The sequence below is a fragment of the Dasypus novemcinctus genome, chromosome 2 (assembly GCF_030445035.2).
Source record: "Dasypus novemcinctus isolate mDasNov1 chromosome 2, mDasNov1.1.hap2, whole genome shotgun sequence".
Classification (NCBI taxonomy): Eukaryota; Metazoa; Chordata; class Mammalia; order Cingulata; family Dasypodidae; genus Dasypus; species Dasypus novemcinctus.
In genome coordinates, this window is record NC_080674.1 from 167248958 (window position 1) to 167263055 (window position 14098).

Sequence of the window (14098 nt, forward strand, 5' to 3'; positions counted from 1 at the left end):
AGCAGTGAAAGTAGTGAGAAGTGATCAGATACTAGACACATTTCAAATGAGGTTTGATTGAGGCAACTTCGATGTATATTGGTGTTTAACAATTTTCGATAAATGTTAATAAGTGAAAAAAGAAAATTACAAAATAGCATGTGATATGCCATATAATTTTGAATAAAAAAGTACAAGAGTGTGTGTGCATATGTAGGTATATGTGAAAGGATGCATGAGAAACTGATACTAATAGCCACTTGGGGACACCTAGTTGTCTGAGGGAAATGGCAAGATGGAGACTTGGTTTTCCATGCATTCCCTTTCATACCTTTCAGAGTTTGTTCCACTGCATATGCTACTTGTATTTTAAAAATCTTTTTAGGGAAGCGGACTTGGCCCAGTGGTTAGGGCGTCTGCCTACCACATGGGAGGTCCAAGGTTCAAACCCCAGGCCTCCTTGACCCGTGTGGAGCTGGCCCATGCACAGTGCTGATGCGCACAAGGAGTGCCCTGCCACGCAGGGGTGTCCCCGCGTAGGGGAGCCCCACAATCAAGGAGTGCGCCCCGTAGGGAGAGCCACTCAGCGCCAAAGAAAGTTCAGCCTGCCCAAGAGTGGCACCACACACACAGAGAGCTGACACAGCGAGATGACGCAACAAGGAGAAACACAGATTCCCAGTGCCGCTGACAACAACAGAAACGGACAAAGAAGAACAATGTGGCAAGTGGATAGAGAAAGCAGACAACAGGGGGGGTTAGGGGGGTTGGGGGGCAAAGGGGAGAGAAATAAATTTAAAAAATAAATCTTAAAAAAAAAATCTTTTTACGTTCACAGCTTTACAAAACCGCTATACCAGTAAAATTATATTCTTAGAATATTCATTGATTCAAGCTTCACTGTCGACAAGAAGTAGCTTCATTCAAATTTAACTCTTTCCGGCACAAAATTTCAGAATTTGAGAACAAAAAATTGTCATTCAAAATTCTTTTTCTGACTTTTCTTTATAATCTTTTGATAATTTATTCTCTTTTCCCAAAATTTAGAAATCTGTCATTGATGTATCTTCTATCAAGAAAATGAAGGAAGATCAATAAGTCAAGACATATTTATTGATTGCCCACTATGTGCCCATCATTGTGCTAACAGCATTCAGGTTATCAAAATATAAGTTGCAGAAATTTTAAAAGATGCCTCATAGAAATACAGAATGAATATATATGAAAGATTTACTCAGCTTATTAATGGGGGAACCAACAGGATGGGAAAGCAGGCTCAAAGGAGAATTAGAGTAATGGCATTGGCATTAGAAAGAGAATGTTGGAATAACAACTAGGTTAGATACAAAATGGGTTAAACATTTTCAGGGCAATAAAACCATAAACTTTGGGGTTATCTTTTCTACTAATAGAATCATTTGCATCTCTTCTAAACAAAAATCTACAAATTACGGAACTTAGAGTGTTATTTTAATCAATGATAGCCTTTTGGGAGTATTGTAATGTTTTAAAATTAAATTCTGATGGCAGTACAATTTTGTGAATATGCTAAAAACCACTGACTTGTAAACTTTAAATGGATGATGGTGTGTGAAATATATCTCAACAGAGCTGTAAAGAAATAATAGCAGTACTTCAGACTTGATTTGTTGATCAAATCCCATTGTCTTCTTTCATTTCCTTAGATAGATTAATACTCTTTGGGTGGACATGTTAACCAATGATTTTATACATTGGAAATAAACCTAGCTCATTTTTTGCCTTATTTACAAGTTTTGGGGAAAAAATTTTAACAAGGACTATGACAGAAGATGTGTAAACCATGATCCTAACTTTAGAGAGCTTACAATCAAGCAGGTGAATACACGCTGAGGAAATAACAAAACAGAAGGGCATATAAATATATGCTAGATCAGGGGTTCTTAACCAAGGGTCTATGAGCCTGAATTGAAATTCAAAAGAACATTATTCTTGTGGGGATGTGTTGGTGTGGTTGTGATATATTTATTAAATATTACACAATATAGTGTGGACTTAGTAAGGGGTCCGTGGGTTTCACCTGACTGGTAAAGGGGTCCATGGAACAAAAAAGGTTAAGAACCCCCGTGCTAGGGTAACTGAACTATTTGAGTGAAGGGTGAACCTAATAACCCTCATGACTATTTTAAACCTACAATCATATCTTGTAAGAGAAAGATAGTCAAACCCACAACTTAAAGGATAGTTTTGCATACATCTAAAAGTAGCCTACGGTTGAGGAGATTTAATTCTGGAAAGTCAAAACACTGTAAAGTGTGTACTGAGTATATGTAAAGAGACAAATTATAGATGCCTGAAGTCTAAACGTTGGTGATGGAAGAGATTTTAAGTCAATAACTTTTGCTCCCTGCCTATTATTTTGAGAAGCACGGCAAACAGGCAGCTCTATGTAGCCTGTTCATTGAGTATGCAACCTAGGAGGACATTGTGAGCTAGGCAGGATGTGAGGGTGGGGAGATTTCCATACTGTACACAATATGCGCCTGCTGGGTAAATCCCCAGGCTTAAAACACAATCAAGAGAACTTTTATGTAGATGTTGCCAAACCAAGGTGGAGAGGCTGCGTGGGATGAGGTGCGGTTAGCCTTCGCACTTGGGACTTGAGGACGTCAACCTGATTTCAGCCTTACCTTCTGGCTGTCAGAAAGGCCCACAGACAGACTCTTCCGGGTGGGCCATTATGCAAATCAGCTTACTTCTGCCTTGGATTTCAGAAGATAGTGAGGTGGTATAATCCAGAAACCAGAGAGGCAATCAGAATGATTTTATTTCTCAACTAGAGGAAGTCACCTCTCTTCCACCTGCTTTTTGCTCCCTTCTTGCTTCTGTCCTGCTCAGCCATTTTTAGTCCTATGCAAACTATAATTCTGCCCCTCCAGCCTGATGACAACAACTTCTCTCTCAACTTCCCAATTTGCTATGTTTATAAACCATTAGATGGCCCACCTCAGTTTATGTATTTGATGTTATACTGAAGAGGCTGGCAATTAAATACACAAATAATAAAAGATGTAGTGTTAAAGAAAAAATAAAGATCACAAACTATATAGAGATAAAGGAAGAAAACTGATCCAGGAGCTGGAATAAGATGATATTGCAAATAAGTATTAAATTTAACTCTGAAAAAATACTGGAAAATGTAAAACAAATGTTAACAATTATCCTAGGGGTTAAGGTTAGAAGTGACATTTATTTTGTATATTTTCCTGTCCTCTTTTTTCCCCAGGAATATATTTCGCTTTTATAGCCAAAAATATATATGTATTTCTAAAAATTGACTCGATATTGACAATATCCAAAAGATGGAATCAAGCAAAGATTCCATCAATATATGACTGGATAAACAAAATGTGGTATATATGTATAACAGAATATTATGCAGCTGTGAGAAGAAATGAACTTCTGATACATGTGACAACATGAATGAACCTTAAAGACATCGTGTTGAGTGAAATAAGCCAGATTAAGCCAAACACAGAAGGACAAATATTGTTTCATCTCACCGGTACAAAATAATTGGAATAAGCAATTTCATAGAGTCAGAAACTAGAACACAGGTTATCTGGGGCTGGGGCAGGGGTTGGGATTTAGGAATTAAAGCTTAATTGATATGAGATTTCTGTTTGGGGTGATAAAAAAGTTTTGGTGATGGATGATAGTGATGGTCGTACAACATTGTAAATGTAATTAACAGCACTGAATTTTATATTTGAAGTTAAAGGAAATTTTAGGTTGTATATAGGTTACTAGAGTTTTAAAAAAAACAGGACTGTACAACATCAATAGTGAACCCTATTGTAAATGATGGACTATAGTTAATAGTACAATTTTAAAATGTTCTTTCATGAATTGTAACAAATGTGCCATATTAATGCAAGGTGTTAATAATAGGCTGGTATATGGGAACTCTGTATTTTATGCAGAACTTTTCTGTAAACTTACGACTTCTCTAACAACAAAAAAAAAACTTCTGACTCAGAAAAAGGACATTATTGAGAAAATTGAAAAAACTGAAATATGAAATGTATGCTTATATCAATGCTAAATTTCTTGAACTTGATAGCTGTACTTAGGTGGTTGCATAGTTTCCTTGTTCTCAGGAAATATGCCTTGAAGTGTTATGTATTAGAGAAGCATGATGTGTGTGACCTAATGTCAAATTTTTTAGATGATAGATGATGATAGATATAGATGGATAGACAGATAGATAGATGATATAAATGCCACAAAATACTAAAAGTTATATTAAGTTTGGCTATCTGGGTGACAGGGTATATTGGAGTTCTATGTATTGTTTTTGTATTATTTTTGCAACTTTCCTATAAGTTTGAAATTATTTCAAAATAGAAAGTTTAAAGGAATAAAAAGCTCTAAGCTTTCTGGCCACCTCAGTCATCACTGTCTTCTTCTAATCAAACCAATGGAGAATATATTTCTCTTTTATTTTAAACTGGGAAATAAAAATGTCTCCCACAATATCATTAAAATATAAAAATTAAAAAGTAAAATATCTTCTCTCTCCCCTTCCAGTTCCATTTGCTAAAAGTTTTATATGTAAATTTATGATTTTCCTGTGCATACACATACATTAATATAAACAATGTTTTAATGGACTATATCATACACATTGGTCTGCATCTTTTTTTTCTATCTTAACAATGTATCTTGTACTTCTTTAGGTTGATCCATTATAAATTGCTCCTTTTCATGGTCCCAAAGTATCCATTATATGGTGTGGGGAGTCAAGTGGGCCAAGTTCTTAGAAGCACACAGGCCACACAAGACCACCCTCACTCTGACACCAGCTGCAAGTTCAGAGGGTCTGAAAACCACCTTCAGTTACAATTATTCACTAAAAAGACAGAACCTACTAAAAGCTATTGAACTCACAGTTATGTAGTTTATTATATGGAAAAGATACAGATTAAAATCAGCCAAGGGAAGAAACATATGGTGGAATCCAGGAAAGTGCCAAACACAGAACTTCCATTGTCCTCTCCCTGTGGAGTCAGGGTGTGTTACTTTCCCAGCATCAATGTGTGACAACTCAAGAACACACAGATATTAACAACCAGGAAAATGCACCAGAGCCCCATTGTTCAGAGACTTTGGGTAGCTCCATTTGAGGCCCTATGTGGTTGATCTCAGTCTTCAGGTTGACTGATAGCACATGACCCAAAGATCCCACCCTAAATTAAATTGTTGGTCTTTCTGGCATGGCCAGCCTCTACCCTAAGGTATAGCCAGCACCAACTCTAAATCATAGACTTATACAGTGTGACCCAAGGTCCCCTGGCAAAGAAACATAATGTTTCCTGAAGTATAACATCTCAATGGCTTAGAGATAACATCCCAGAAGTTGTAGAAAAAGCCCAGATCTCTCTTTGGGCAAGGCCAAATTTTTTACCACACACACACATACACACACATTTAACCGATAAACATTTAAATTATTTAACCAATTTCTCACTGATGCACATATAGTTTGTTTCCATTATAATAACACTGCAGTAAGCATTTTTATATCATTTATCTTTACATACTATATTTTTTTCTTTAAGACTGTTAGTTCTAGAAGGAGTGTTTTTAAATATTTCAGAAGAAATGTACTATATAGTTACCAAAATGTTCTGGGAATCACTCTTAAACAGATATAAATAAATGTGATCAAGTTTGGATAAGAACCACAAGGAAAATAAAGGGCTTCAAAGACGCATCCTAAGAGGACAATGGAAGGATCCTTTTAACTTGGAAACAAAAGGACTTGAGTTGCAGAAGAACCATCCTTACTTATCCAAAGAGCTGTTCCCCAAACCAAAGAAGATGGCTGGAATTGTAGGACTTCAAATGATAAAGCAGCAAAAATAGGCTTTAGGTCAATGTAAGGGTGAGATCATTTGTTGGATCTACTGGCCCAGCACCCAATTCTACTTCTTCTGGTAGCAACACTCTGGTGTTCCTTTGGGAAGCCACTTCTTCCAACTCTCTGTCCATGTGGTGGAGTAGAGCTGACTCTAACACAAACCTAATTCCAGGAGAGTTTCCAAACCTAAAACTAGACAACAGGAATATTCCATCACCACAGCTGCAATAATTGGTATACATGTGATAATGTCACTCGGCCAATGAGATGTATTTCTTAGACTTTTGCAGGAAATATTAGGCTTCCCGTAATAGGAAGGAGAAGCTGGTCCCACTGGTAAAATGTTATCCTGGAGCTCCTGGTAGCCATTTTACTACCATGGAAGAAAGCCTGCATAAGAGTGAAGCCAGCATAGAGTTAGAGGAGAAAAAGGAAATTTCATATGTCATTGCTTGAGTGCCTGGACTCAGGAGTGCCTAGCTGAATTGGGTTTTTTTGTTTGTTATAAGATGTTAAATGAGATTCTTTCAACTCAGTTTCAGTTAAGATACCAAAGTCCTAGAATAACATAATAGAAACCAAGTAGTTCCACGTCCTAAAATAGGTTCTATTTACCCATGATTAATATAATAAGAGACAAAACAGGTTCTTCCAGTAACAGTATTTGCCCACCTCTGGCTTTTAAAACAAAGGAGGTTGAAAAATTGAGAGAGGGAGTTTTTGGTGTGTTGTGCATTTCCTCTTACCACCAATCCGTGGGGGAAGAAAATGGGTGCTTATATGCACCAGAAGCCAAGGGACTAACTCTTGAGCTTGGCAAGAGTCATAGAGATTGGGAAAAAAGCCTGGTGTTGAAATCACACTTGGAGAAATGGAATGGTGAAAGCTTCTAAAGAGCTGCTTGTTTGGTGTCAGAGGAAGAAAGGGCTGCACTTGGGGCAAAAGGCAACCCTACCCCCACCAAAGGCACATTAAGGATGCTGGAATCTAATCTTCCAAGCAGACCCATGGAAGGAAATAAGGGGTCTGTTGCTCACTTTAAAGGAAATCTCACCCAAGAGAGTAACCTAGGTGGGCAAAGGGATCCCAACAGGGTCTGGGATATGAGAGCTCAGGGCTGGACCACCAGAGGCCCAAGGGCTGAGGACTGGGCTTCTAAATGGCCAGAGTGGCAGCTCTCACATTAAGGGCACTGCTGTCAGGACCCTCCACTGGAAGACCTCTGGGGATTGAATCATGTCCCCATAAAGACAGGATCTAGTTTTAATCTATTCCTGGGGGTGGGACCCATTTATAAAAAGTACCTCTGAAGATGTTATTATTCATTAAGATGTGGACTCATTTGTGAACAGCATCTTTGAAGATCCTATTTAGATGAGGCCAAATTGAATCAGGGTGGGCCTTAAGCCATAAGGCTGGAGTCCTTATAAGGCCAAGGGAATCCAGACGTAGTAGGTGGAGGCCAGAAGTCAGTGGCAATCAAAAGAGCAGACACAGGAGAAGAGATGACCTCTGACGGAGGCAGAGATACAAGTCAAGGAACCCTAAGGATTGCGGCGAGCCAGCACCAGAAAGTCACCAGCTCTTAGAGAAAGCATGACGTATCCGGACCTTGACTTTGGACTTCCACCCTCTTAAACCGTGAGACAATAAAATCCCTTTTCTTTAAGCCAACACATTGGGGAGTATTTTTCATGGCAGCCTTGCAAACTGAGACAACATATACCACCACAACTCCCCACCTCCCTGTGAAAGAGAAAACAGCGATTGTGTCCACCACATCCACGTACGGCACCACCCTACATTACAGATGTTGCACTTTGCCCCAGATCTGCTCTTCTCTCTAACACTGAGCCTGAAAGGGATGAGTCAGAAACCAGTCAAGAGTGTGGAAGGAGGGAAACGGACTTTGGCCCAGTGGTTAGGGCGTCCGTCTACCACATGGGAGGTCCGTGGTTCAAGCCCCGGGCCTCCTTGACCCGTGTGGAGCTGGCCCATGCGCAGTGCTGATGAGCGCAAGGAGTGCCTTGCTACACAGGGGTGTCCCCCGCGTAGGGGAGCCCCACGCGCAAGGAGTGCACCCATAAGGAGAGCCGCCCAGCGCGAAGGAGGGAGCAGCCTGCCAAGGAATGGCGCCGCCCACACTTCCCGTGCCACTGACGACAACAGAAGCGGACAAAGAAACAAGACGCAGCAAAAAGACACAGAAAACAGACAACCGGGGCAGGGGAGGGGAATTAAATAAATAAAAATAAATCTTAAAAAAAAAAAAGATCCCTGAGTTGCTGAATAACATTTAAAAAAAAAAAAAGAGTGTGGAAGGAGAAATCAGGACATGGTGGAAAAGCCATCATGTTTCAAAGCCTAAAGTAGGCTTAGGTTAAGGAAAGCATTAAGTGGAATAAATGCTTGGAGTTTTGATTATTACACTGAACTGTGCTGGCTTTTCTATTTCTTTTCATTACTTTTTATTATGGAAAATTTCAAACATATACCAAAGCAAAGAGAACAGAATAACGAACTCACATGTACCTAACATCTAGCTTCAGCAATTATCAACTCACAGTCAATCTTTTTTTTTTTAATTTATTCCCCCATCTATTTTCCTCCTCCACTGAATTTTATATGTATATATTTAATATATTTTTATTTATTTTTAAAAGATATATAGATCACACAAAATGTTACACTAAAAAATATAGGAGGAAAAAAAATTTAAAAATACATATATAGGAGGTTCCCATATGCCCCACTCCCCTCACCCCCCATTTTTCCTACATCAACAACTTCTTTCATTAGTGTGGTATATTCATTGCATTTGATTAATACATTTTGGAGCACTGCTGAACAGCATGGATTATAGTTTACATTGTAATTTACAATCTCTCCCAGTCCATTCAATGGGTTATGGTAGGATATATAATGTCCTGCATCTTTCCCTGCAGTATCATTCAGAACAACTTCAAGTCCTTAAAATGCTCCCATATCACACCTCTTTTTCCCTCCCCCTGCTAAATTAAAGCAAATATCAGACAGGTTATTATTAATAATTACTCCAGTGTGAGTCTGTACAAAATATGAACTCTCTTTTATAATAGTGTCATTATCACACTTTCAAAATTAACAATTTTAGTGGCATCAAGAATTTATTCACTGTTCAAATTTACCTAATTCTTATAATGTCTTTGTACAGTTGACTTGTTTGAATTTGTATCCAAACAAAGTCCTCAAATGCTCAACATGTCTCTTAAAGTCTCTTTTAATTTGTAGGTTCTCCCTCCCACTTATTTGTTGCAGACACTGAATCATTTGTCCTTGGAGCTTTGTGGATTCTGGATTTGGCCAATTGTATCTCTGTGACGTTGTTTATCATGTTTCTTTATCTCTTGTATTTCCTATGAACTACAATTTAGATCTAGAGGTTTGATTAGATTCATGGTTGATTTTTTTTTTTTTTTGGCATATCTTCTGCATAGGTGGTTTTGTGTACTTCCTATTGCATCATCACAACAGGCTACATACAATGTCTGCTTGTCTCTCCTTTTGTAATGATAAGATTGATCACTGTGTTCCAGTATTATAAATTTTCCCATTGGTTTTTTTGTTTTTTGAGGTACCAGTGCCAGGGATTGAGTCCAGGACCTCGTATATGGGAAGCCAGCACTCAACCACGGAGCCACATCTGCTCTCCTGAGTTGGTTCTTTCGTTCGTTTGCTTGTGGTTTGTTTTTAGGAAGCCCTGGGGAATAAACCCGGGACCTCCCATGTGGGAAGCAAGCACTCAATGTTTTAAGCCACATCCACTCCCATCCCACTGGCTTTTAACCTAATGATTTTAAAAGGCATTGGCTGTCATTGCCTAGATCCGTTATTTCTTTAGGATTACAAATTGTTGATATCCTAATTCTATCGTTCGTTCATTTATTAGCTGGAATTTTTTTTCTAAAGAACTTGTCATCATTGCATATTATTTTGACTTTATTGTGGCAAAGTATGTATAAAATAAAATTTGCCATTTTAGCCATTGAAATTTTTTTTATTAAAGTAGTTGAAGGTTTACAGAAAAATCATTCAGAATGTACAGTTTCCATATATCCCATTGTTTTCCCCACACAATTTTTCCCTATTTTTTACCATTTTGCATTAGTGTGGTACCTTTGTTACAACTAATGAAAAAATAGTATTATAATTATACTATTGACTGTAGTCCCTGGTTTACATTATGGTTCATTCTTTGTGTCACACAGTTCTATCCTTTTTGTTTTAAATTTTAAATCTGGTTATACACACACACACACAACCTAAAATTTTCCCTTTTATCCACTTTCAAGTATACAATCAGTGGCATTAACTACATTCACAATGCTGTGCTACCATCATCACCATCCTTTACCAAATCTTTTCCATCACACCAGATGGAAACTTTGTACCCATCAAGCTATAGCTCCTCATGCCCTCTGCCCCCCAGCCCCTGGTAAACTCTAATCTACTTTCTGTCTCTATGAATTTGCATATTCTAGATATTTCATCAAAGTGGAACCATACAATATTTTTGTTTCTGGTTTGTTTCACTTAGCATAATGTTTTCAAGGGCCATTCTCACTGTAGTATCAGTTCTTCATCCCTTTTTAAGGCTGAATAATATTCCACTCTAGGTATATACCTCATTTTCTTTATCCATTCATCTGCTCAAGGACATTTGGGTTGTCTTCACATTTAGACTATTGTGAATAATGCTGCTATGAACATTGGTTACAAGTATCTGTTTGAGACCCTGTTTTCAATTCTTTGGAGTATATACCTAGGAGAGGAAATGTTGAGTCACATAGTAGCCAACATTGACTATTTGATTACTGAACTAAGACGAGTTCTTCAGAAAAGTCAGAATGTGTGTTTTATTCTTTTCTGTTTTTTTACCATTTTCTCATTAACAAATTAGTTTCCTAGCATCCTCCAAAAGTGATCAGTGGGTTGGGATGTTTCTCAAGTATCACATGAACTCATAATTTTAATGTTTTGATATTCTTCAATCCATTGCTGTTATTCTTTTTTTGGTGCCCAACTGTTCCATCTTTGACCATAGAATTTCCTTGAATTTGGCTTCAATGAGCAGGACTTTTAAAGCCAAAACAAAAGGACTATTTATTTGTATGTTTCCCTGAAAATGATGGAAGAAATGCTGGGCTAGCCTAAAAAGGAACATTTAGGAGTAGGCAAAACTGACTCAGTGAGTGGATTTGAAGACTCTGTGAGAGTCAGAATAAAATTATTTGCAATTGCACTCCATGGAGACTGCAAATGAAAGATTTCTAACTATTATGATCAGCCACTGATAATATTTTGCTTTCCCAGATGAGAAAACTTGTGGGAAGTCTATAAATCTTCTAATCTAAATCAACCATGTATAAATATACCCTCCCCAAAGGAGTTTATACTCTAGTTTGGGAAGATAATACTGTGTTATATAGAACTGGTTTTCTGTTAGTAACAGAAATCTCAAAATAACAGACTTAGGAAACAGAAGTTTATTTATCTTTATATTAAAAAGGCAACCCACAATTGGCAAAGGGAATCCATGGTCATCAGGAGCCCAGGCTATTTCCATGTTATGCTCCATTGTCCTCAGCACGCAATTTCTACTTCATGATATAAGATAACTGCTCCAGCTCCAGCCATCACATCCACATCCTAACCAGCAGGAAGGATGAAAGGGAGAAAGGTAAAGGGTAAGATCGCTTTCATGAATTTCAGTTCCTGGAAGTCATGCTTCCCTTTCACTCTGTTCCTTTGGTCACAACACAGTCACAGGACTACAATGAGCTACAAAGGAAGCTGTAAAATGTTGCCTCTATTTTGGCTGGACAGATGCTCAGCTAACCTTCAGAGATTCAGTTACCCAGAAAGAAGGGGAGAACAGATATATGAGGGAAATAGCAAATCTTGCCTCAAGCCCATATTCAGAAAAAAAAATCACCACCTCTATAAGGCAATGTAATTCCAAACATATGTCAGAAAATCTCGGAATAGGGGGAGGTCACTTAAGGTATCCCCTACCCTCTTCGCCAGAGTCTCTTGATCATGCAGAAGCACTCAATGTCTAAAAAAAAATTAGACTGTAGTCTCTTAATTTACATTTAAAAGTAAGCTTTAGAGAATTTCCTTCCTATACAGCAGTAGCAGTAATGATTCTTTTGTTTCATTATTATTTCTGTCCAATACTTGTCATTTCTGCTTACACTGAAATTTCTTCGTTATTTATTTCATGCTGAAAATTGGGCTCACATACTATGCTTTATGTACTAACTCTAAGGCAAGATACATGACCAGCACCCACCATTCACAGAGTTATGGGATTCAGCTTTCAAACGGACCCTCGGAAGGAGGCTAAGAGCAAAGAAGGCAAGGAGCTTGCTCAAAGAGATGTCAGCTTTGTGCGTGACAGAGCTGGGATTCCAACACAAATTTGTCTGTCTTTAGAGTCCATACATGCTTTGTTTATTATGCCACCCTGAAGGATTTACTTATTTTCTGCACTTTTACTAAGTTTAAGGATGGAAAAGTAATCATCTGTCTGTAAGACAGAGGAACTTCTACGTGCTTTCATTTAAATTTAAAAAGTAACAATCTTCAGTACAGTTCAAGCACTGACTATATGCTGGGCATTATGCTAAGTGTTTCATGCTAAATGTCTCTGAATTGTCCAACCCAACTGGCTGTTTATTCATCCGACAAATTTTTTAAGCTTCCCTTTTATGTGCCAGACCCAAGATGGATGCCGGGGACATGAACAGGGAGAAAGAGCAGGCATTGTCTTTACCACCGTGGAGCTTTCAGACTAATGGGGGAGACAGGCATTAATCAAAGAGTTACCCCCCAAAATGTACAATCTCAACTGTGATGAGGGGTATGAGGAGACAAATAAAAGGTGCCATGTGGATATGATTGCAGGATCTGACTTAGGAAAGCCAGGAAGACTTCCCCGAGCCATTCATGTAGGTTGAGACTTTGCCTGGTTAATTCAGCATTAACCAGTCAGAAAAAGGGAGAGAGGATGTTTTCAGGCAGAATGAGCAGCACGTGCAGAGCCACAGGAGGAGCGTGCGAGGGCCAGACAGAAGGCTGGAGGGAGACTGAGGAGTGAGGAGCACGAGGAGGCTGCCAGGGAAGCCAGAGGCAAGCCCTGCAGGGCCTGGTGTACGGACACAGGTAGACCTTCTCACACATGGAAAAGGCGAGGCTTGGAGCCCTTGAGTAATTTGTCCAGCCTCACAGCCAGTTTAGTGGTGAAGCCAGAATTCAAACTGTGGTAGGTAAAATAACGCCCTCCTTACTGCCATATCAGATGGCCCTTCTTTGGAGCTGGTGTTTCTGCATGATGGAGCTGGACTCAGATGGGATCTCTTTGCACAAGACTTTTCATGCTACTTTACTGGAATTGTAGTTGGTGTTCTGGTTTAAGATATATTTAGGGGATTTGAATCTCTGGACTGACAATAGGATAGCCAGGCCCTGAGCCCCAACAGACTTCAGCTCCTACAATCTGATTTATTGGACTCACCTCACTCAGCTAAGATGGAGTTGAAGGACAACCACCACACCATGGAGTCTAGAGGGCCTACAACTGAAAGCAAGAGGATTGCATCCAGTATCCATGTGGAATCTGAGCCTCCTCTTGACATAGAGGTGCAACGGACACAACCAATCCAAGGTCCACAGAGAAAAGGTGGCATTGGAGTGGGAAAAGTGGACATGGTGGCTGATATGGGTATGGGGAATGGCAGGAAGAGATGAGAGGTGGAGGCGCCTTTGGGACTTAGAGTTGCCCTGGATGGTGCTTCAGGGGCAATCACCGGACATTGTAAATCCTCCCAGGGCCCACTGGATGGAATGTGGGAGAGTATGGGCCATGATGTGGACCATTGACCATGGGGTGCAGAGATGCCCAGAGATGTACTTACCAGGTGCAATGGATGTGTCATGATGATGGGAGTGAGGGTTGCTGGGGGAGAGTGGTGGGGTGGGGGTGGTGGGGTTGAATGGGACCTCATATTTTTTAATGTAATATTTTTACAAAATCAATTTTTAAAAAAATTAAAAAATAAATAAATAATAAAAGTTAAAAAAAAAAGTAGCCAATGAAATTAAATTTGCTAACATGCTGACTTTAAAATAGGGGTATCATCCTGGATTATCAGACTAGACCAGTGCATTCATAAG